The 23,422-nt window shown below is 38.2% G+C and overlaps 2 long non-coding RNA genes across 2 annotated transcripts in view; one reads left to right on the top strand and one right to left on the bottom strand.

Annotated features, from left to right (window-relative positions):
* The window catches only part of LOC134484477 (uncharacterized), a 413,639-nt gene that overhangs the window by 354,684 nt on the left and 35,533 nt on the right, over positions 1-23,422 (top strand). The gene's annotated exons all lie outside the window — the stretch shown is intronic.
* LOC134484252 (uncharacterized) lies at positions 3,040-17,444 on the bottom strand. The gene is made up of 3 exons (XR_010061668.1): positions 17,337-17,444; positions 6,397-6,523; positions 3,040-3,356 (listed from the first exon to the last, which is right to left on the bottom strand). It is a non-coding gene; the product is annotated as an uncharacterized LOC134484252 (long non-coding RNA).

The raw sequence follows: 23,422 nt of genomic DNA, 5'->3' as shown, positions 1-23,422 counted from the left end.
TTAAAATTCTTGAGTACTAATATATATATTAGAAACGTTTCAAAAAATTAGAAAAGAGAGTGCATGTGTATGTTACATATATATATATATATATATATATATATATATATATATATATATGTATGTGAGTACATGTATATATATGTGGCCACATACACATACACACACACACACACACACACACGCATATATATATATATATATATATATATATATATATATATATATGTACATGTATATATATGTGGTCACATACACATATCCACACACACACACACACACACACACGCACACACACACACACACACACATATATATATATATATGTACATGTATATATAAACATTTATACAACATATAAGTATATGTCTTTATGTACACATACACATATAGACATATATACACATACATACATACATACATACACACACATACATACATACATACATACATACATACATACATAAATGCTTTAACAATGCAAAATCCTTGCTTTTGAAAGGATTTGCCTAGGCATGATGTATATGGTTTAGCCAAATAAGAGAAAAATGATGTTATTGCTAAATGTCTTTGTCTGAGTACTCACTTCTGCTTGTTTAACATGATGATGGTTCTACCAATTTGACTTCTATGTACTTGGGGATTGAAATGATGTCCTTTGCTTCTCTAATTCACTCATACACTTTCTCCAAAAATAAGTGATTCCTTATCCCTACAACGAGATGGCATGTGCCTTTAGCCAAACATAATAGCAAAATTAACAAAGGAGCTTCATGTCTTACAAACATTATTTTATAAACTTGCTTGAAATCATAGTTTTGATAATTATCATCTTGACCAAACGCACCATCAGGCTTACATATTCACGTTTTTTTTAACTAAATGTACTTTATTTCATACAAGAGTAAGAACAAGTAACTGCAATTGAGGTGGTTTTAAGAGTTTGCAGTACCATTACAGATCATAGGTTAAAGTGTTTAAGCTTTTTATATTGGAAACATGGTCAAGGGATCTACACTGTCTTGATTTTTCTCCTCTGACCACATATTGGATTACCCATTTTAACATTAACAATAGTTGTAAATGATTGGAATAGTCTCTATCCCTCTGAGGAGAAAATGATGTACAGGATTATTCAGCTACAGTAATATATTTGTAGCAGCAGAAAACGTTTCAAACATCTTATATTTTTCAAAGGGACATATGGCTATACTGACTATGACAAACAAAAAAGCACCAGCAACAATGTTTATGCATCATCTGTCTCTGTTGATCTTCAATTCCCTGAGAGAAGCAAACCATAGAACTTCTCTTTTTCCAGGCTACTGACAGAAGACTGGCTCTTCTACTAGGTTGTACCACTGCTGCTGTTTCCTGTTTGTTATAACAACTCTACAGATCTATACTACTAGAGTATTCATGAAATGTTTGCTAGTGGAACAAAGTGCCTTTTCCAACTTGAGAACTGAAATTCGGAATGGGATGAGTAGACTTGGGAAAGGCTGTAATCCAGATGCAAAGAGAACAGATGAAGGGAATAAAAACAAAGGAATTACTGGCCATATGACTTACTTCTCCCACAGTTTTTCTTACTGTGTAGCAGTCTTCCTATGCATGACGGACACACACACACACACACACACACAAACACACACACACACACATGTAACGCACACAGATACACAGAGAAACACAGTAAAAGACATAGACAGACAAACTGACATACACACAGACACAGACAGACACAGACAAACACACAGACAAGACACACACACACATACACAAACACACAGACACATACTCATATACACACATAGAGAGACACAAAAACACATACAGACACACACAGAGACACACACACACATACACACACATATACACAAATACAGACACACAGACGATAACCAATATACAGATACACACACACACACACACACACAAACACACATACAAACAAACACACACACAGACATACACTCATCTCTTGTCTCCTTCCTAGAGTGTCCAGGTGCACAACAGGTGTGAAAGGATGGAGTGGACCCAGGAAACATTCAGCCAGCAGAAGATTGGTCTGCGTGAAAGTGAATTATGGTTTCTTCCAAGGATTTCAGTGTCACAGCTCTGTTAGAAGGTATTCAGGGACACACTATCATTGTTTGTATAATTTCTCAGGGTGAACAACGGCTAACCAAACCTTAGAGTGCAGCAAGGGTTTTCCTGTGCATTTACATCAGTTGCAGGTTTAAGGTACCAGGAAGCCCTCATTTGCTATATCTTTATAATCTCTTTCCCAGCATCAGTCTGTTGTTCAGGGATCTCCATTTTACCTCCTCAGAAATTGACTCCACTGAATGTGCCCCATCCCCGACCCTGAAGTCCTACTTGCTCGATTTCAAAGGATTGCAGGTTCGTACTCTGCATTCTCTGTCAGATTAAATCCTCAGGAACGTGGCCCTCTAGACACCATGAATTAATCAGTGTTTTCATCGAGTTTCCACATTAACTCGTATGTTCCCTATTTCTGGCTGTTTCTCTCTGCACCGCGCTATCCCTCCATCTTCCCCGCTGACCCTCCGCTTCTGTCCTCAGTCGCCCTCACTCACTCACAGAATCTGTTCAACTTTTCCTTTCAGATAGGTCTATGCTTTTCCCCTCACGGGCCTTCTCCTTTCCTTTGTTCTCTCTGCATTTGTGGATTGTAGATATAATATGATTAATCGCACAGCTGATACTATGCATAGGTAAAGGCCTTCCATGTTTGTGTCTCTAGGTCTCAGTTCCCTCTTGGGCTGATTTTTTTTTTCTAGTTTCATCTATTTTCTCTTAAGCTTCATGATATCATGCCTCGACCACTATGATGTCATTCACCCACCCCTATGATATCATGCCGCAAACCTATGATGTCATGCCCCACCCCCATGATGCCATGCCCCCGTCCCCATGATGTCATGCCTTTGCCCCTTGCTAAAGTGTTTGTACATATTCACCAGGTAACATTCTTAATGCTGCCCTGTCAACCACACTCCTCCAGGCTCCCACCATTTATAGTACCTCCTCCTATCCTCTCCCATTCTATACTGAATGAGCAGAGGACCACTCTGGGTACATCCCCTCCTCGGGCACATCAAGTCTGTGCAAGACTAGATTCATTGTCTCCCAGCAGGTCCTGAAAACGCAGCCCGGGTAGGAGAACAGGATCCACAGACAGGCAACGGGTTTAGTGAACCCACGTGGTGACCATTGTGCTTCTCTACCTCTCTCAGTCCTTCCTTCAGTTCTTCAGTGAGACTCACTGAGCTCCATCTGATATTTGACCGTGCGCGTCTGCTTCAGTGTCAGTCGTCCCTTGGTGGAGCCTCGCAGAGGAAAATAAACATAAAATGCAAACATAAGAAAGGACCATTAATAATGTCAGTGTTTGTGGTTTGCTCATAGGATAAGTCTCACATCCGGCCACTTATCCTTTGGCCATTCCCTCATTTCCTCTTCCATCTCTGTCCTTGTGTTTCCTATAGAGGGGGCAATTTCTGGGTCAAAATTTTGGGCCTGGGTTTGGGTCCTTATCCTTCCACCTTGGGTCCTCTGTGGCTACAGAAAGTGACCATTTCAGTATCTGTATCCCCACTGTTACGAGTCTCAGCTAAAGTCACCCTCATGGACACCAGTGTAGCCTCACCCATCCCAGATTGCTGGTAAATCATAGATATAGCACCCACCCTGGACTATCACTGATTTCAGTTTATTCTCTTGGCCCTCTTTTCATCTTGCTCGTCTCTCCCAAGAAATGATTCTCAAAGCACATTTCCCTTCCCATCCCCTTAGGCACCCAATCCTTTCCTTCCATCTGCCTCCTCTAATTAGTTTATTCCTTCTTCTGAGTGAAATTCAAGCATTTTTCTTTGCCCTTTCTCCTTGTTAATCCTCTTTGGTTCCGTAAATCTTAGTGTCGGAGGAAGAATGAAGAGGATGAAGAGATACAAAATGGGGAGGAAGCTGGCCTTCTATCTTGGTATAAAAAACAGGGAAGAAATACATGGTCCTTTGGAAAACTCAGTTAGTCCTTGGTAGGGGTTGAGTGGTATCGCTGAAGAGATAGCCTTGATCTGAGCATTCTACATAAGAGACTAAGGAACTGTGAGGCTCTCAGAAGCAAATGAACTTCCCTGTTCTTATGGTTCCTGGAAATTAGAGAGTTTATATCCTTCATTCCTTTATTCCAAAACCCAAGTGTTGTGAAGGGCACGGTTGTTTTCCTGAGAGGTCATGACCTTTACTCTTCTTTTCTTTTTTTTCTTTTCTTTTTTTCTTTTTTTTTTTCTTTTTTTTTTAACTTGACTATTTCTTATATACATTTCGATTGTTATTCCCTTTTCCGGTTTCCGGCAAACATCCCCCTAACCCCTCTCCCTCCCCTTCTTTTTGGGTGTTCCCCTCCCCATCCTTCCTCCATTGCAGCCCACCCCCCAACAATCTAGTTCACTGGGGGATCAATCTAAGCAGGAACCGGGGCTTCCTCTCTTTTTTTCATGAAGAAAAGGTCCTAAGGAAGAAGGGAAAAACAAGTATTGTGTCCCTAACTCACGGTAAACTCCTCCATGCTTTGGATACCTATAGTGAAGTTTGGGTCTGACACTGATATTTGAGAGAGAGAAGTGATTCTACTGGAGACTTCAATAACTCAGTCGTTCCACTACTATTACTCTGACTACCACTTCAGATTTCCGAGATGTTTCTATATATACATTTTGAATATTATTTCCCTTCCCAGTTTCCTGCACATAAGATTGCTAACTTTTCCATTTCCTTCTACTCTAACCAACCTTTCTGCTTCATGATATTGCCTTTAACTGGGAGACAAACTAAGAATGACAAGAGCTTCTCTTTCCAATGTTGCCGAAAAAAGCCATCCTCTGCAACATATGCATTTGTATCCATAAGTCAGTCCATGTACTTTCTATGTACATTGGTCTAGTATTAAAAAGATCTGGTTCACTGGCATCGTTGTTCTTATGGGGTTGAAAGCACCTTCAGCTCTTCTAATCCTTTTTCAAAATTTACCAACAAGAGGTCCGTTTTCAGATCACTGGTTTGCTACTAGCATTCACTTCTGTATTTGACATGCTGTATCTGTGTCTCTCAGTAAATATCTGTACCCAGTTCCTTGCAGAATGTATTTCCTACCTTCATCAATCTTATCTAGGTTTTTTGTCTGATGTATACATATGTACTTTGGTGCCTCTTAAACCTATGAAGTTAATTGGAAAGTTAACATGGATTCTGAACAACTATGTCAAGAATATAGAATTCAAAAATGACAATTTCAAAGAGACTCCCCCTGTTTTTATGAACCTACTGAAGTAAACTTTATTTTTTCTCCTTTTTTCGGAGCTGGGGACTGAACCCAGGGCCTTGTATTGCTAGGCAAGCGCTCTAACACTGAGCTAAATCCCCAACCCTGAAGTAGACGTATAACTGGTCCTCAAGCCATCCTTTTCCCTGCACATCATATGGTATCTTACGTTTGGCCTGAAGAAAGAATCATGTAAATCATCCTAAACCCTCATGTCTGTCCATGGGAACATTGGAAGCTAGATAGGGTAGTACAGATATCAAATGGGACAAGAAACAGAATTCAATAGTCCATGTTGTCCTTTGCTTTCCTGATGTCTGGTAATTTTTCGATAAAATAAGAATTTGGGAGATTAGCATTTAAGGTAAGTACACAGAATGTACACTATTATAGTTACTCTATAGCTGGGCCCCATTTGTGACCATATCATTGCAGAAAATGGTATTGGAAACAGAATTTTTGTGTGTATTGAGAAATATTTACAAAGTCCCCTAACAAGGAATTTACAATAAGAAATTGAAATACAGGATATTTAAGTTCTTTTTTTTCCAGAGCTGGTAAGAGCACCAGTGGAAGGGGAAGCCCTGGGTCCTGCTAAGATTGAACCCCCAGTGAACTAGATTGTTGGGGGGATGGCGGCAATGGGGTGAGGATGGGAAGGGGAGCACCCATTAAGAAGGGTAGGGGGGAGGGGGATGTTACCCGGAAACCGGGAAAGGGACTAACACTGGAAATGTATACAAGAAATACACAAGTTAATAAAAAAAAAAGAAATTGAAATACAATATTCATTCAATTTTACGTCTGTAGGGAAAATACTGGTCATTGGGAAACAGAGAAAACCTAGAAAATTCAACTGTATGTCACAAGAATGAACCTAGGAATAAAAATATTATCTAGGAGAATCTCCTACTCTCCATGTTCCTAAATCTTTTTCAATCATGTCAAGTGCCACAGCATGTAACCACTAGTGAATCAGCGAGAACCACTAGTGAATTAGAGAGAAGGAATATATAATGGTTTCCACTGTGTCACAGGAGACATACCTTTAAAGTGCAAACTTGAATCTTGTCAATGTAAGGAAAGTTGTTCATCAGGTAGTCCATGAGAGTTTTCAGTGACATCATCATTAGGCATCATGACCTTCACTCTTTTTGTCAAGTATAAAAGGTCCTAAGGAAGAAGTGAAAAAGAAGTATCTAGCTCTGAGTAAACTCCTCCATGCTTTGGATACCTATAATGCAGTTTGTGTCTGACACTGATATCTGGGAAAGGGAAGTACTTGTAGTTGAGACTTCATCATCTCAGTCTTTCCACTTGTATTATTCTGAATAACACTTCAGATTTCTGCATGAATATGTCTTACTTGGCAACTCTCTTTCTTTTATATCATTCTTTTTTTATTTTTTACCAAAATTTGATTTTTTAACTGAATGTTTCTATACTTACTTTTAAAATATTATTTCTTTTCCCAGTTTCCTGCCCATAAGGTTACTACGCATTCCATTTCCTTCTTTCAAATCAGCCTTTCTGCCTCAATGCATTCCTTTGAACTGGGAGACAAAGTAGGGAGTACAAGGGCTTCTCTTTCCAATGTTGCCCAAAATGGCCATCTTCTGCCACATATGCATTTGAAGGCATAGGTTAGTCCATGTACTTTCTTTTTATATTGGTCTATTATGAGAAAGCGCTGGTTCACTGGCATTGTTGTTCTTCTAGTGTTGAAAGCACCTTCAGCTTTTCGAATCTTTTCAAAATGTACCAACAAGAGGTCCGTTTTCAGATCTCTGGTTTGGTCCCAGCATTCACTTCTCTATTTGACATGCTGTATCTGTGTCTCTCAGTAAATATTTATATCTGGCTCCTGGCAGAATGCACTTCTTACCTTCATCATTCCTATCTAGTTTGGTTGTCTGATGAGTACAAATATAGATTTGGTGCGTCTTACACCTCTTTCGTCAAGTGGAATGTTCACATGGATTTTGCCCAACTATGTCAAGAATGTAGAACTAAAAAATGCCAATGCAAATAGACTCCGCCCTGTTTTTATGAACCTATTGAAGTAGTCGTATAACTGGTCCTCAAGCCATTCTTCTTCCTGCCCATCATCTGGTATCTTACTTTTGGTTTTAATAAAGAATCATGGTAAAACATCCTAAACCCTCAAGTCTGACCATGGGAACACTGGAAGACAGATCGCGTAGTACTGATATCAAATGGGACTAGATAACCAAATCCAATAACCCATGATGTCCTTTGCTTTCCTGATGTCTGGTAATTTTTTGTTAAAATAACGATTTGGGAGTTTATCATTTGAAGGATGTACACAGTATTTAAACTGTTATGCTCACTCTATAGCTGGGCACCCTTTGTGACCAAAATCATTGCAGAAAATGGAATTGGAAAACAGAATTATCGAGTACACATTGAGGAATATTTACAATATCCCCTGTCAAGGAATTAACCATAAGGAATTGAAATACAATATTCATTCAATTAAAGGTCTGTAGGGAAAATACTGGCCTTTGGCAGACAGAGAAAACAGAGAAAATTGAACTGTATATCACAGGAATGAAACTGGGAATAAAAATATTATCTAGAATTATCTCCTACACTCCATGTTCCTAAATCTTTTCTACCCATGCCAAGTCCCTGTCTAATTTTCTCCATTGAAAGCATGTAACCACTAGTGAAGCAGAGAGAAGTCTCTAGCTTTAGAGAGATGGGTTATGTATAGGTTTTTATTGTGTAACAGGAGACATACCAGGAAAGTGCAAACTCGAATCTGGTCAATGTAAGGAAAGGTGTTCAGCAGGTACTGGCTATTGCAATTCTCACTGATATCATCATTAGGCCTTCCCTGAAAAAGCTCTTTTATCCTGCTTAGGCCTAGCTTCTTTTGTGATGTCACGAGTGTTGTCCTGACTGCAATTGAATTGATTATATTCCTTCAGTACCTCTAGGGTTTACTAATTCGCTCCAAATTCAGAGTAAAGAGCCATTTGCAAGGGAGAACAAAGAGGAAGATGATATCAGAGATGGGGAGGAGGAAGCTGCCCTTCTGTCTTTGTATAAAAAATGTAAGAAATATGTGGTCTATAGGGAAGCTCGGTGAGTCCTGCGCAGGTGTTTAGTGGATTCGCTGAAGAGATATCCTTGACCTGAGCCTTCCACATATGGGTATTAGTAGTTGGGAGCTTCTCAGAAGCATCTTGACTTCCCTGCTTGTTATGGTTCCTGGAATCAGAGAGTTTATACCATTAATTTCTTACAAAATTCAAGAGTTAGGAAGGGAATAGTTGTTTACCTGAGTGCTCATGACACTTATTCTTTTTGTCACAGATGAAAAAGTTTCTAAGGAAGAGGGAAATGCAGGTATTGTGTCCTCAGCTCACAGTAAATTACTCCATGATTTGGATTCATTTAGTGCAGTTTGTGTCTGACCCTGTTATCTGGGAGAGAGAAGTGATCCTATTCGCCACTTCATTGTCCCCGTCTTTTCACTAGTATTTCTCTGCCTACCATTCCCTGTCAATGACTTTTTAGATTTCTGAGTCAATAGGTGTTATTAGTTGATTGTACTCTTTTCTTTAATTTCTTTCATTTTTTTATTTTTTACCATATTTTATTCCTTATTATTAATTGGATATTTCTATATTTATATTGAAATGTTATTTCGTTTCCCAGTTTCCTGCCCATAAGATCCCTAACCATGCTCCTGCTCTTGTTCTATTATGCCCCAAACTGCCCCTTTACGTTCCAATGAACTGTGAGTCTAACCCAGGGAGAACAAATGGGTTGTCCTTCCATTGATGCTTAAGGAGGACTTAACCAGCCATAGTTGTGTCTGTGTACCTACATTGAATATTGGTTTAGTACCAGAGAGCACTGATTCATTTGCATTGTTGTTCATATGAGGTTAAAGCCCCTTCACCTCTTGTAATACTTCCCCAAAATCTACCAACAAGAGGTCCATTTTAAGTTCACTGGTTTGCCACTAGCACTCATTTATGAATTTTTTCTAAGGAAAGATCTATATCTGGTTACTGACAGAATGCACTTCTTAGCTTCATCAATATTATCAAGTTTTTGTGGCATATATATATATATATATATATATATATATATATATATATATATATATATACACATACAGTTCGATGGCTCCTGCAGTGAGGAAGTAAGGACGAATTTTAACATGGATTCTGCTCAACTAGGTCAAGAATGTAGAAGCCGGGTAGGAGATTTGGCTCAGTGGAAGAGCGCTTGTCTAGTAAGCCCAAGGACCTGTGTTCGGTCCCCAGCTCTGAAAGAAAAAAAAAAAGAATGTAGAAAACACAAATGAAAATGGCAAATAGAGTCCCTCCTTTTCTTATGAAACTACTGAAGTACAGTGTTCCCTGGACTTCAGTCATTCTTCTCCCTGCCCATCCTCCTGAATCTTCTGTTTGGCCTGAAGAATGAATCATGGAAAAGCATCCAAAACCCTCAAATCTGTCACTGGGACACTGGAAGGTTGATACTGTGTTACTGATATCAAAAAGGTCTAGAGAAACAAATTTGTTACTCCATGTGGTCCTTTGATTTACTGATGTCTGAAAAATTTTTGAAATAAATAAGGATTTGGGACTTTACTATTTGAAGTAGGTACACAATATTTACACTGTTTTACTCACTCTGTACCTATGCTCCTTTTTTGCAAAAATCATTGCAAAAATTGAATTGGAAAACAATTTTTGAGTACACATTCAGGAATATATATTTCCCCTCTCAAGGAATGTAGAAAAAATATTAATACAATATTTCATCAATTGAAGGTCTGTAGGGAAAATATTTGCCTTAGAGAAACAGAGAAAACCTGGAAAATTGAAGTGTATGTCACAGGAATGGACCTGGGAATAAAATTATTATCCAAAGAATCTCCTCTTCTCCATGTTCCTAGACCTTTTCTCCCCATTCCAAGTCCCTGACTAACTTTCTCCATTCAGACAATTTAACCACTAATGAAGCAAAGAGAAGTATCTAGCTTTAGAGAGATGTAGTAAGTAAAGTTTCCCACTGTGTCTCAGGAGAAACTCTTTGAAAAGCCACTTTTGAATCTTTTCAATGTAAGGAAAGCTGTTTAGCAGGTAGGCCATGCAGCTCTAAGTGACATCACCATTAGGCCATGCCTGAAAAATCTCTTCTATCCTGGAGATCCCTATATTCTTCTGTGATGTCACAAGTGTTGTTGTGTCTGCAACTGCCTCTCAGATATTCCTTCAGTACCTCTAGGGTTTACTAATTGGTCTCTAATTCAGAGTCAATAATCATTTGGGAGTGAGAAGAAAGAGGGTAAAAAGAACAGTGATGGGGAGAAAGAAGTTCGCCTTCTGTATTTGTCTAGAAAAGGAAGAAACACTTGGTCCATTGGAAAGATCAGTGTTTCCTGGTTAGGGGTTGAGTGGGTTTGCTGAAGAGATATCCTCTATCTCAGCCGTCAACGTATAGGACTTAAGAACTGAGAGTCTCCCAGAAAAATCTGGACTTCCCTGCTCCTTGAAATCAGAGAGTTTGTATCATTAATTTCTTTATTCCAAAAGCCAGGTATTGGAAAGGGCCCAGTTGTTTCCTGAGAGCTCATGGCTTTTATAACTTTTCCGAGAAGAGAAAGGTCCTAAGGAAGGAGGGAAAGACAAGTATTGTGTCCTCAGCTCAGAGGACACTCGTCCTTGCTTTGGATTCTTATAGTGCAGTATGTGTTTGACAGTGATATCTAGGAGAGAGAAGTGCTTCTATTTGAGACTTCACCATCTCAGTCTTTCCACTAGTATTACTCTGACTACCATTCCCTGAAAGTTACCCTTTAGATTTCTGAGTCAATAGGTGTGATTTGCTTGCAGTTACCTTTTCTTTTTCTATCTCTTTTTATTTTTAGCAATATTTATTGCTTTTCTAATTGGATATTTTTATATTTACATTTCAAATATTATTTCCCAGGTTCCTGTCCATGAGATTCCTAAGCAGTCCCACTAACCTACTTCTATAACCCCCGTTACTGCACGTTGACATTCCCTTGAACTTGTAGTCAAACCTAAGGAGGAGGAAGGGCTTCTCCTTCCATTGCGGCCCAACAAGGCCATCCTCTGCTACCTATGCAGTTGGAGCCATAGGTCTGTCCGTACACAGTCTTTGAATATTGGTTTAGTACCAGAAAGCTCTGCTTAGTTGAATTGTTGTTCTTATGGGGTTGAAAGTCCATTCAGTTCTTGTAATCTTTTCTAAACATCTACAAACATGAGGTCCATTTTCAGTTCTCTGGTTTTCCACTAGCACTCACTTCTGTATTTGACATGATCTAGCTGTGTCTCTCAGTAAAGATCTATGTCCAGTTGCTGGCAGCATTCTCTTCTTAGCTTCAACAATCCATCTAGTTTTGGTGCCGGATATATATATATATATATACACTTTTGGTGGTTTCTACTACTAAGAATTTTGATGGAAGATATACTTAGATTCTGTGTAACTAGGTCAAGAATATAGGATTCACAAATGACAATGCCAAATAGACTCCCTCCTGTTCTTATAACCTACGGAAGTTGAGGTTTCACTGGACCTCAAGCCAATCTTCTTGCTGACCATTACCCAGAAACTGATGTTTGGCCTGAAGAAAGAATCGTGTTAATACATCCAAAACCCTCAAGTCTTGCCCTGGGACCACAGGCAGGTCAATATTAGAGAATTGATCTAAAAGAACTACAAAACCGCATTCTATAGTCCATGTTGTCCTTTGCTTAACTGATGTCTGGTAATTTATGGACAAAATAAGTATTTGGAAGTTCAACATTTGAAAAAGGTACACAATATTTACACTGTTATATTCACTCTATAACTGGGCCCAATTTGTAGCCAAATTTATTGCAAAAAATCGAATTGGAAAAATGAAAATTTTGAGTACACATGCAGGAACATATATAATGTCCCCTATCAATGAATGTAAAATCAAAAAATGTAGGACAATTTTCACTCAATTAAAGGTCTGTAGGGAAAATACTGGCACCTGGGAAACAGAGAACACCTTGGGAATTGAACTTTATGTCACGGGATTGGACCTGGGAATAAAATTAATCTCCAGAAGAATCTCCTTCTCTCTGAGTTCCTAGATCTTTCTAAGCCCTTGACTAGCTTTCTCCATTCAGATCATGTAACCACTAATGAAGCAGAGAGAATTCTGTAACTTTAAAGAGATGTAGCAAATAAAAGTTTCTACTGTGTCACAGGAGACACGCCCGGAAAGGACACCCTTGAATCTGGTCAGTGTAAGGAAAGCTGTTCAGAAGGTAGCCATGTCAGTTCTAAGTGACATCATCATTAGGCAATGCCTGAAAAAGCTCTTGTATCCTGGAGAGCCCTAGCTTCTTCTGTGATGTCACAAGTGTCGTCTTGACAGCAAATGCCTCACAGATATTTATTCCTTATATCTATGGTTTGCTAATTGGCCTATAATTCAGAGTAAAGAGCCATTTTGGAGGGAGAACAAATAGGATGAAGAGATCAGAGATGTGGAAAAGGAAGCTGACATTCTGTCTTGGTATAAAAGGAAAGAAGAAATATGTGGTTCTTGGGAAAACACCCTGGGAAGATGGCTTTAGTTCTTTTGTTCTCTAGGTGCACCAAGCTCTTGGAGAAATTGCTGAACATCCTAAAGACCTTTGGGCCGATGGTTAAGTTTCTAGATACCCCTTTTTAGATTTTGATGGTCCTGGGGATTGCATGACTGATGGTAAATGTTTCCCAGGAAGAGTTTGAGAGTCAGATTGATTTTTAGATGTTTTAGAAGACATGGAATTTTTCAGATATAAAATATTTTTCTGCATATCCATTAATAAAAAGGACACTAACTGGCAAGCCCCAACACAAGGAGGCAAGTAAAATCATAGTTAAGCAAGAAATTAATCTTTACAACAAAAGAAACAGAAACACACAAGCATAAACTAACCTCCAATTATGAAAATAAGAGAAAGTGACCATCACTAATCCTTAATATCTCTCAACTTCAATGGACTCAATTCCCCACTAAAAAGACCCATGCTCTCTCTTCCACATGGAAGTAGTCTCTACAAGGTCCCTCTACACACTCCCGGCATTTTACTGAGTCCTGATAGTCTCATACCTCTCAGGTCTCTAGAATATTCTAGAGCCACCAACTACCTCCAACATTTTAGCTCCTGAGATTGCCTGTTTCCATTCATTCTGCTGAAATTCAGGGTTTCAGTCTTACTCCCCGCCAATAACTGACCATGTTCCCATCTTTCCCTTACTGTCTCCTTTCTCACCAAGGTCCCTCACTCTTCCCTCCTGAGGTTCATTTCTTCACCCTCTCTAGTGGGATTGAGACTCCTCACTTTGGCTCTTCAGCTTGTTAAACTTTTATTTTTTCTTTTATAAATATTAGATATTTTTGTTTACATTTCAAATATTATTCACTTTCCCAGTTTTCCGGTCATAAAAGTCCAATCACTTTCCCCACCATTTCTTCTATAAAGGTGTTCCCCCTCACCAACCACTCCCTTTCCCAGCACACCCTGACATTCCCCTACACTGGGGTACTAGCTTTGGTAGGTTAAGAGCTTCTCCTCCCATTGATGTCCAACAAGGCTACATATGCAGCTGCAGCCATAGTTCTGTCTATGTACAGTCTTTGAATATTGTTTTAGTACCAGAAAGCTATGGGTCATTTGTACTGTTGTTGTTATGGTATTGAAAGCCCATTCACTTCTGGTAATCCTTTCTCCAAATTTACTAACAATAGATTCGTTTACATTCCACTGGTCTGCCAATAACCTTCATTTCTATAATTGGCATGCTCTACCTGTGTCTCTCAGGAAAGATCTATATCTGTTTCCTGGCAGCATGCACTTCTTAGCATCATCAATCTTATGTAGTTTGTGGCAGATCTCTCTATCTATCTATCTATCTATCTATCTATCTATCTATCTATCTATCTCTATCATATATCTATATATGTACATATACATACTTATACATATATACATATACATACACACACATATATATATATATATATATATATATATATATATATATATATATGTATATATGTATTTATGTATATATTTGGTGGCTCCTACAGCTATGTGGTTAGTGGGAATTTTAGGATAGATTCTGTGCAACTAGTACAAAAATGTAGAATTAGCAAAGGCCAATGCCAATCAGACTCCCTCCTGTTATTTTTGAACCTATTGAAGTTGAGGTATCTCTGGACATCAAGACATTCTTCTTCCTGCCCATCCTCCTGAGTCTTGTGTTTGGCCTGAATAAAGAATTATGGTAAAACCTCCAAAAACCTTAAGTTTGGCCCTGGGAACAGGAAGGTAGATATTATAGAACTGACATCTAATGGGACTAGACATCCACATTCTATAATCTATGATGTCCTTTTTGCTTTAATGCTGCCTCCTAATTTTTGGATAAAATAAGGATTTTGGACTTCATCATTTCAAGTAGGTATACAATATTTACACTGTTATATTCACTCTATATATTGGCATGCTTTGTTGCTTATTAATTGCAAAAATGGAATTGCAAAACAGAATTTTTGTGTACACAATCTGGAATATATATATATATATATATATATATATATATATATATATATATAAAGTCTCCTATAAGGAAAGTACAATACGAAAATGAAATACAATACTCAATCAATTAAAGGTCTGGAGGGAAAATACTGGCCTTTGGGAAACAAAGAAAACTTAGGAAATTGAAGTGTATGTCACAGGAATGGACCTTGGAATAGAATTATTATCCAGAATAAACTCCTCCACTCCATGTTTCTAGACCTTTTCTACCCATGCCAAATGCCTGATTAACTTTCTCCATTCAGAGCATGAAACCATTAATGAAGGAAAAAAAACTCACTAGGTTTGGAGATGGAATACATAATGGTTTCCCCTGTGTTACAGGAGAGATACCTGGAAAAGGCACTCACAAATCTGGTCAATGTAAGGAAATCTGTTCAGCAGGTAGGCCATGGCAGTTCTCAGAGACATCATCATTAGGACCTGCCTGAAAAATATCTTGCAACCTGGAGATCCCTTTCTTCTTCTGTGTTGTCACAAGTGTTGTCGTGACTGCAATTGCCTCTCATATATTCCTTCAGTACCTCTAGTACTTACTAATTGGCCTCTAATTCAGAGTAAACAGCCATTTGGAAGGGAGAATAAAGGAAATGAAAAGATCAGATATGGGGAGAACGAAGGAAGCTGGCCATCTGTCTTGGTATAAAAAAGGAAGGAATACATGGTCCTCGGTATAGCTCAGTGAGTACTTGGTAGTGATTTAGTGGGAATGCTAAAGAGATAGCCTTTATCTGAGCCTCCCACCTATGGGAATCAGGAGATGGGATGCTCTCAGAAGAATCTGGACTTCCCTGATTTTATGGTTCCTGGAAATCAGAGAGTTTATATCATTAATTTCTTTATTCCAAAAGTCAAGTGTTGGGAAGGGCACAGTTGTTTTCCTGAGAGCTCATGACCTTTACTCTTTTTGATAAGAAGAAAAATGTCCTAAGGAAAAAGGGAGAGACAGGTATTGTGTCCCTAGCTCAGAGTAAATTCCTCAATGTTTTGGATATCTATAGTGCAGTCTGGGAAGCAGCAGTGCTATTAGTTGAGATTTCATCATCTCAGTCTTTCCACTAATATTTCCACTGATTACCACTTTACTTCTCTGAGTCACTAGGTATGATTAGCTGTCAGTTTTCTCTTCGTTTATTCCTTTCATTTTTTTATGTTTTAGCTTTATTTGTATTGCTTTTTTTAACTTGATGTTTCTATATTAACATTTAATGTTATTTTGTTTCCCATTTAACTGCCCATAAGATTCCTACCCATATCCTTCCCCTTCTTCTTTAACCCCTCTGACTGTGCATTCACATTCCCTTGAACTGGGAGACAAACCTAGAGTGGGCCAATAGCTTCTGCTTCCATTCGTGATGTACAAGGTCATCCTCTGCCACATGCAGTTTGAGCCATAGCTCTGTCCATCTACATTCATTGAATATTGTTCTAGTACCAGAAAGCTCTGGGTCATTGACATTGTTGTTCTTATGGGATTGAAAGCTCCTTCACCTCTTGAATTCCTTTCTCAAAATCTGCTAACAAGATGTCTGTTTCAGTTCAATGATTTGCCACTAGCATTAATTTCTGTTGTTGACATGATCTACCTGTGTCTCTCAGGAAATATCTTTATCAGGTTGCTGGCAGAAGGCACTTTTTAGCTACATCAATATTATCTAGTTTTGGTGGCTGATGTATATATATATATACTTTTGTGGCTCCTACAGCTATGTGGTTAGGTGGAATTGTGACATGGATTCTGAGCAAGTAGTTCAAGAATGTAGAGTTCAGAAATGACAGTGCCAAATAGACTCCCTCAAGTTATTATGAACCTATTGAAGTTGAGGTTTCACTGTTCCTCAAGCCATCCTTCTTTCTGCCCATCCTCCAATATCTTATGTTTGGCTTTCAGTGAGAATCATTGTAAAACATCCAACACTCAAGTCTAGAAATGGGAGCACAGGAAAGTAGATAGTATAGTACTGATATCAAATAGGACTAGAGAACTGAATTCTATAGTCATTATGTCATTTGCTTTGCTGAAAGTAAAATTGGAAACAGAAGTTTTAAGTACACATACAGGAATATTATTAAAGTCTCTTATCATGGAATGGACAATGAGAAAGTGAAATACAATATTCATTCAATTAAGGTCTGTAGGCAACATACTGGCCTTTGGAAATAGAGGAAACCAGGGATATTGAACTCTATGTCACAGGAATGAACCTGGAAATAAAATATTATCTATAAGAATCTCCTTCACTCTTTGTTGCTAAATCTTTTCTAGCCATGCTAAACCCCTAACTAACTTTGTCCATTGAGAGCAGGTAACCCCTAATGAAACAAAGAGAAGTCTCTACCTTTAGAGAGATTTAGTATGTAAAGGTTTCCACTCTTAAACAGGAGACTCTTCTGAAAGTGTCACCCTCAAATCTGGTCAATGTAAGGAAATCTGTACAACATGTAGTCTACGGCAGTTCTCAGTGACATCATCATTAGGCCCTCCCTGAAAAATCTCTTGTATCCTGGAACCCGAGCTTCTTCTGTGATGTCACAAGTGTTGTCCTGACTGCAACTGACTCTCAGATATCCCTTCAGTACATCTAGGGTTTATTAATTGTCCTTTAATGCATTGTATACAGCAATTTGGGAGGGAGAAACAGAGGATGAAGTGATCAGACATGGGGAATATGAAGCTGGCTTTCTGTCTTGGTATAAAAAGGGAAGAAATACGTGGTCAGTGGGAAAGGTCCTTGAGTCTTGGGTAGAGGTCGAGTAGGTTCACTGAAGATATAGCCTTGATTTGAGATTTCCACATATGGAATCAGGAGCTGGGAGTCTCTCAGAAGCATCTGACATGCTTCTCAGAAGATCTGAAAAATAACTTGTTATTTTTCTTGGAAGTCAGATACTTTATATAATTCATTTCTTTATCCCAAAACCCAGGTGTTGGGAAGGGCACTATAATTTTTCCTGAGAGATCATAGCTTTTATCGTTTTACCTTGAAGGAAAACGTCCTAAGGAAGAAAGATAAGGCAAGTATTGTGTCCTCAGCACAGAGAAAACTCCTCCATGCATTGAATTCTAATAATGTAGTTTGTGTCTGTCACTGATATCTGGGAGGAACAAGTGCTTCTAGATGAGACTTCATCATATCAGTCTTTCCACTAGTATTACTCTGAATACCATTACCTGACAGTAACCCCTTAAAATTCTGAGTCAATAGTTGTGATTAACCGGAAGATTTCTTTTCTTTTATTTCTTTCATAATTTTTTTTAATTTTTAACAAATTTTATTGCTTTTTTAATTGGATATTTCTAAATTTACATTTAAAATATTAATTCCTTTCCCAGTTTCCTGACTATAATATCCCTTACCAGTCCCCTTAAGCTTTTCATTATAACCCCTCTTTCTGCCCCTGGACATTCACTTGAACTGGGAGTCAAACTTAGGCAGGACCAAGGGTTCTATTTCCATTGTTACCCAACAAGGCCATCCTCTACAACATATGCAATTGGAGACATAGGTCTGTTCATGTACATTCTTTGAATATTGGTCTACTACTAGAAAGCTCTGTTTCATTGGCATTGTTGTTCTTACAGGGTTAAAAGCACCTTCACCTCTTCTAATCCTTTCTCAAAATCTACCAACAATAAGTCTGTTTTCAGTTCACTGGTTTGACACTATTGTTCATGTTGTGGTTTGCCCTGAAGTTATCTGTGTTTGATGCTAATTCCACTGCCCCAAGGTCAGCTGCATAGTCCTGTACTCAGAACTAAGGTTACTTCACCAGAACCACGACCCCATTGAATTTGTAAAGTATATGTGAGTGGCAGGTACAAGATAGAAGGAGGGTTATCATGGGAGGAGAAGGCAGAATGAGCGAGAGAGAAGTTTGAAGGGAGAGGAGGAGACTAGAGGAAAAAAAAGAGTGAAAGGAAGATGACAGAGTGAGAAGCCATGGTAGGTGAATTTAAGATTCTGCTCTGTGTAATTACACGTCATTATTAATGTTCCTAAGGAATGGATGGTACCTGGTTTGTATGTTTAAATGGACAATTATATCGAATCAACTGGATCAAAGAGTATTGTGTTGTGTGTTTTTTTATGTGAGGGTTTGAGTATTGGAAAATGTGCGGTGGCATGAAACATTGCGCAGCTGAGGAGTGAGGTGTTTCTCCCAAGATATCTAGCAGAGAATCTCAGACACTTTGGTGCCAGAGTTAGCAGGGTAAAGAAAATTTATTTTTTATTTTTATATTTACAAGAACACATTCACTTCTGTATTTAATATGCTCTAGCTGTGTCTCTCAGGAAATATCAATATCTGGTTCCTGGCAGAATGCACTTCTTAGATTCATCAAAATTACCTAATTTTTGTGATATATATATATCCTTTGGGTGGATCCTTCCGCTACATGGATTTTCACATGGATTCTGCACAACTAAGTCAAGAGTGTAGAATCTACAAAGGACAATAACAAATAGACTCCCTCCTGTCCTTGTGAACATATTGATGTTGAGGTTTCCCTGGAGCTCAAGCCATACCTCTCCCTGTCTTCGTCTAGGATCTTATTATTCCTGAAGAATGAATCATAGTATAAGATCCACAACATTCAAGTCTGGCCACGGGAACACCGTAAGGTAGATAAAGCTGAACTGATATCAAATAGTTAGAGAACTGTATTCTATAGTTCATGTTGTCCTCTGCTTTACTGATGTCTGGTAATTTTGGGATTAAATAGGGATTTAGGTGTTTATCATTTCAAGTAGGTACACAATATTTGGACTGTTATATTCATTCTATAGCTGGGCAACATTTGTTGCCAAAATCATTGCAGAAAATGGAATTGGGAAACAGAAATTTTGAGTACACATTCAGCAATATTTATAAAGTCCCATATCAAGGAATGTACAATAAGAAAGTAAAATACAGTATTCATTCAATTGAAGGTCTGTTGGGAAAAACTTGCCATTGGGAAACAGAGAAAACCTACAAAATAGAACTGTATTTCATGAAAAGTACCTGGGAATAAAATTATTATTCAGAAGAATCTCCTCTACTCCATGTTACAATATCTTTTCTATCCTTTCCAAACCCTTGAATAACATATTCCTTAGAGAGATGGAGTACATAAAGGTTTCCACTGAATCACGGGAGACATACCAGGAAAGGGCACCCTCAAATCTAGTCAATGTAAGGAAAGCTGTTTAGCCAGTAGGGCATGGCAGTTCTCAGTGACATCATGATGAGGAACTGCCTGAAAAATCTCTTGCAAGCTGGAGAGCTTTATCTTCTTCTGTGATGTCACAAGTTTTGTCATGTTTGCATCTGCCTCTCACGTATTCTTTAAGAACCTCTAAGGTTTAGTAATTGTCATTTAATTCAGAGTAAACAGCTATTAGGGAGTGAAAACAAAGAGGATGAAGAGATCAGAAATGGAGAGAAGGAAGATGCCTTTCTTTCTTTGTCTAAAAAAAGGAAGAAAGATGTGTGCTTGGAAAAGCTCAGTGACTCCTTGGTAAGGGTTGAGTGGTATTGCTGAACAGAAAACATTGATCTTAGCCTTCAACATATGGGATTCAGGAGCTAGGGTCCTCTCAGAAGCATCTGGATATCTCTATTCTTATGGTTCCTGGAAGGCATAGTGTTTATATAATTCATTTCTTTATTCCAAAGGGAAAGTGTTGGGAATGGCACAGTTTTTCCCTGAGAGCTCATGGCTTTCATTCTTTTTGTCCAAATGAAAAAGGTCCCACAGAAGAATGTAAAGGCAAGTATTGTGTCCTCAGCTCTGAGTAAACTCCTCCATGCTTTGGATTCCAAAAGTGCAGTATCTATCTGACTCTGATATTTGGGAGAGAGAAGTGCTTCTAGTTGAGACTTCATCATCTCTGTCTTTCCACTAGTATTACTCTGAATAACACTTTAGATTTCTGAGTCAATAGGCATGATTAGTTGACAGTATTCTTATCATTTATATCATTCTTTTATTTACTTTTTGGGAACTTTTAGTTGTTTCTTAAATTAGATATTTCGATATTTACATGTAAAATACTATTTTCTTTCTCATTTTCCTTCACATAACATCCCTACATATTCACTATCCCTTTTTCACCACACTTTCGGTCCCTTGACAATCCCTTGAACTAGAAGATAATCCTAGGTTGGATCAAGGGCTTCTCCTTCCATTGGTGCCCATTAATGCCATTCTCTGCCACATATTCATTTAGGGCATTTGGTCTGTCCATGTAAAGTCTTTGAATATTGTTCTAGTACCAGGAAGCTCTGGTTCATTGGCAAAGTTGTTCTTATGGTGTTGAAAGCATCTTCAACTCTTGCAATCCTTTCTCAAAATGTGCCAACAAGAGGGCGGTTTTCAGTTCACTGGTTTGCAACTAGCATTCACTTCTGTATGTGACATGCTCTAGCTGCGTCTCTCAGGATGTATCTACATCCGGTTTCTGGTAGAATGCACTTCTTAGCTTCATCAATCTTTTCTAGTTTTTGGTGGCATATATATATATATATATATATATATATATATATATATATATATATATATATATAGTATTTTTGGTGACTCCTACAGTATGAAGTTAGGTGGAATTTTAACATGGATTATGCGCAACTAGGTGAAGAAGGTAGAATCCACAAAGGCATTGCAAAATAGACTCTCTCCTGTTCTTATGAACCTATTGAAGTTGAGGTTTCACTGGTCCAGAAGCCATTCTTCTTTCTGCCAATCCTCCTCTATCTTATGTTTGGTCTTAAGAAAGAATCATGGTAAAACATCCTAAACCCTTAAATATGACCGTGAGACACTGGAATGTAGATATTGCAGATGATATCAAAAGCGACTAAAGAAGAGAATTCTATGCTCCATGTGGTCCTTTGCTTTACTGATATCTGGAAATTTTGAATAAAATAGGATTTCAAAGTTTATCATTTGATGTCGGTACACCATATTTACACTGTTATACTCAGTCTGTAGCTGTGCGCCTTTGTTCAGAAATCATTGCAAAAATGGAAGTGGAAATGCGAATTTTTGAGTACACATTCAGGAACATTTATAAAATCACCTATCAAGGAACATACAATAAGAAGTGAAATACAATATTCATTCAACTAAGGGTCTGAGGAGAAAATACTGACCTTTGGAGGACAGAGAAATCATAGAAATTGAACTGTATTTCATAGTAATGAACATGGGAACAAAATATTATCTAGGAGAATCTCTAATATCCCATGTTCCTAAATCTTTTCTATCCATGCCAAGTCCCTGACCAAATTTCACCATTCAGAGCATGTAACCAATAATGAAGCAAAGAACAGTTTGCAGCTTTAGAGAGATGGAGTTCCTAAAGTTTTCCACTGTGTCACAGGAGACATACCAGGAAATGTCACCCTTGTATCTGGTCCATGTAAGGAAAGCTGTTGAGCATATAGGCTATGGCTGGTGTCAGTGACATCATCATTAGGCCCTCCTTGAAAACTCTCTTGTAACCTGGAGATCCCTAGCTTTTTCTGTGATGTCCAAAGTGTTGTTTCTAATGAAACTCCCTTTCAGATATTCCTTCAGGACCTCTAGCATTTACAAATAATCCTGTAATTCAGAGTAAACAGCCATTTGAGAGGGAGAACAAAGAACATGAAAAGATCAGAGAAGGGGAGAAGGAAGTTGGTCTTCTGTCTTGGTCGAAAAAAAAAGGAAGAAATACATGGTCCTTGGGAAAACTCAGTGAGACCTTGGTATAGATTGAATGGGAATGCGGAAGAGATAGCCTTGACCTGAGTCTTCCACATCAAGAGCTGCGAGCCTCTCAGAAACATCAAGACTTCTCAGTTCTTATGGCTTCTGGAAGTCAGAGATTTTATATCATTCATTTCTTTATTCCAAAAGCCAAGTGTTTGGAAGATAACAGATGTTTTCTTGAGAGCTCATGGCATTCATTCTTTCTGTCAATTATAAAAAAGTCCTAAGTAAGAAGGAAAAGACAAGTATTGTGTCCTCTGGTCAGTGTAAACTTCTCTATGCTTTGGATGCCAATAGTGCAGTTTGTTTCTTATACTAATGTCTGGGAGAAAGAAGTGCTTCTAGTTGAGATTTCAACATATCAGTCTTTCCACTACTATTTACACTGACTAACACTTTAGATTTCTCAGTCAATTGGTGAGATAAGCTTGCAGTTTTCCTTTCTTTTATTTCTTTAATTTTTTAATTTTTTTTTAGCAAAACTCTCAATTCTCATCCTGGATGACGATGTAGATTAGACCCATTAGATGAAATGAAGAATTAAAAAACTCTCCTGATGATGAAAGTGATAAGGAAATCACATTGATGTATCATAAATGCAGTGCCAAGAACAATATTCAGACTAGTCTGGGGAGATGCTGCCTTCATCAGAGACCACAGACCTTTAGTGGAGTATGATTCAGTACT

This window comes from Rattus norvegicus, chromosome Y (assembly GCF_036323735.1).
Source record: "Rattus norvegicus strain BN/NHsdMcwi chromosome Y, GRCr8, whole genome shotgun sequence".
NCBI classification, from domain to species: domain Eukaryota; kingdom Metazoa; phylum Chordata; class Mammalia; order Rodentia; family Muridae; genus Rattus; species Rattus norvegicus.
Note: the sequence above shows the minus strand (reverse complement) of the source record. Positions and strands in the feature narration are given on the sequence as shown.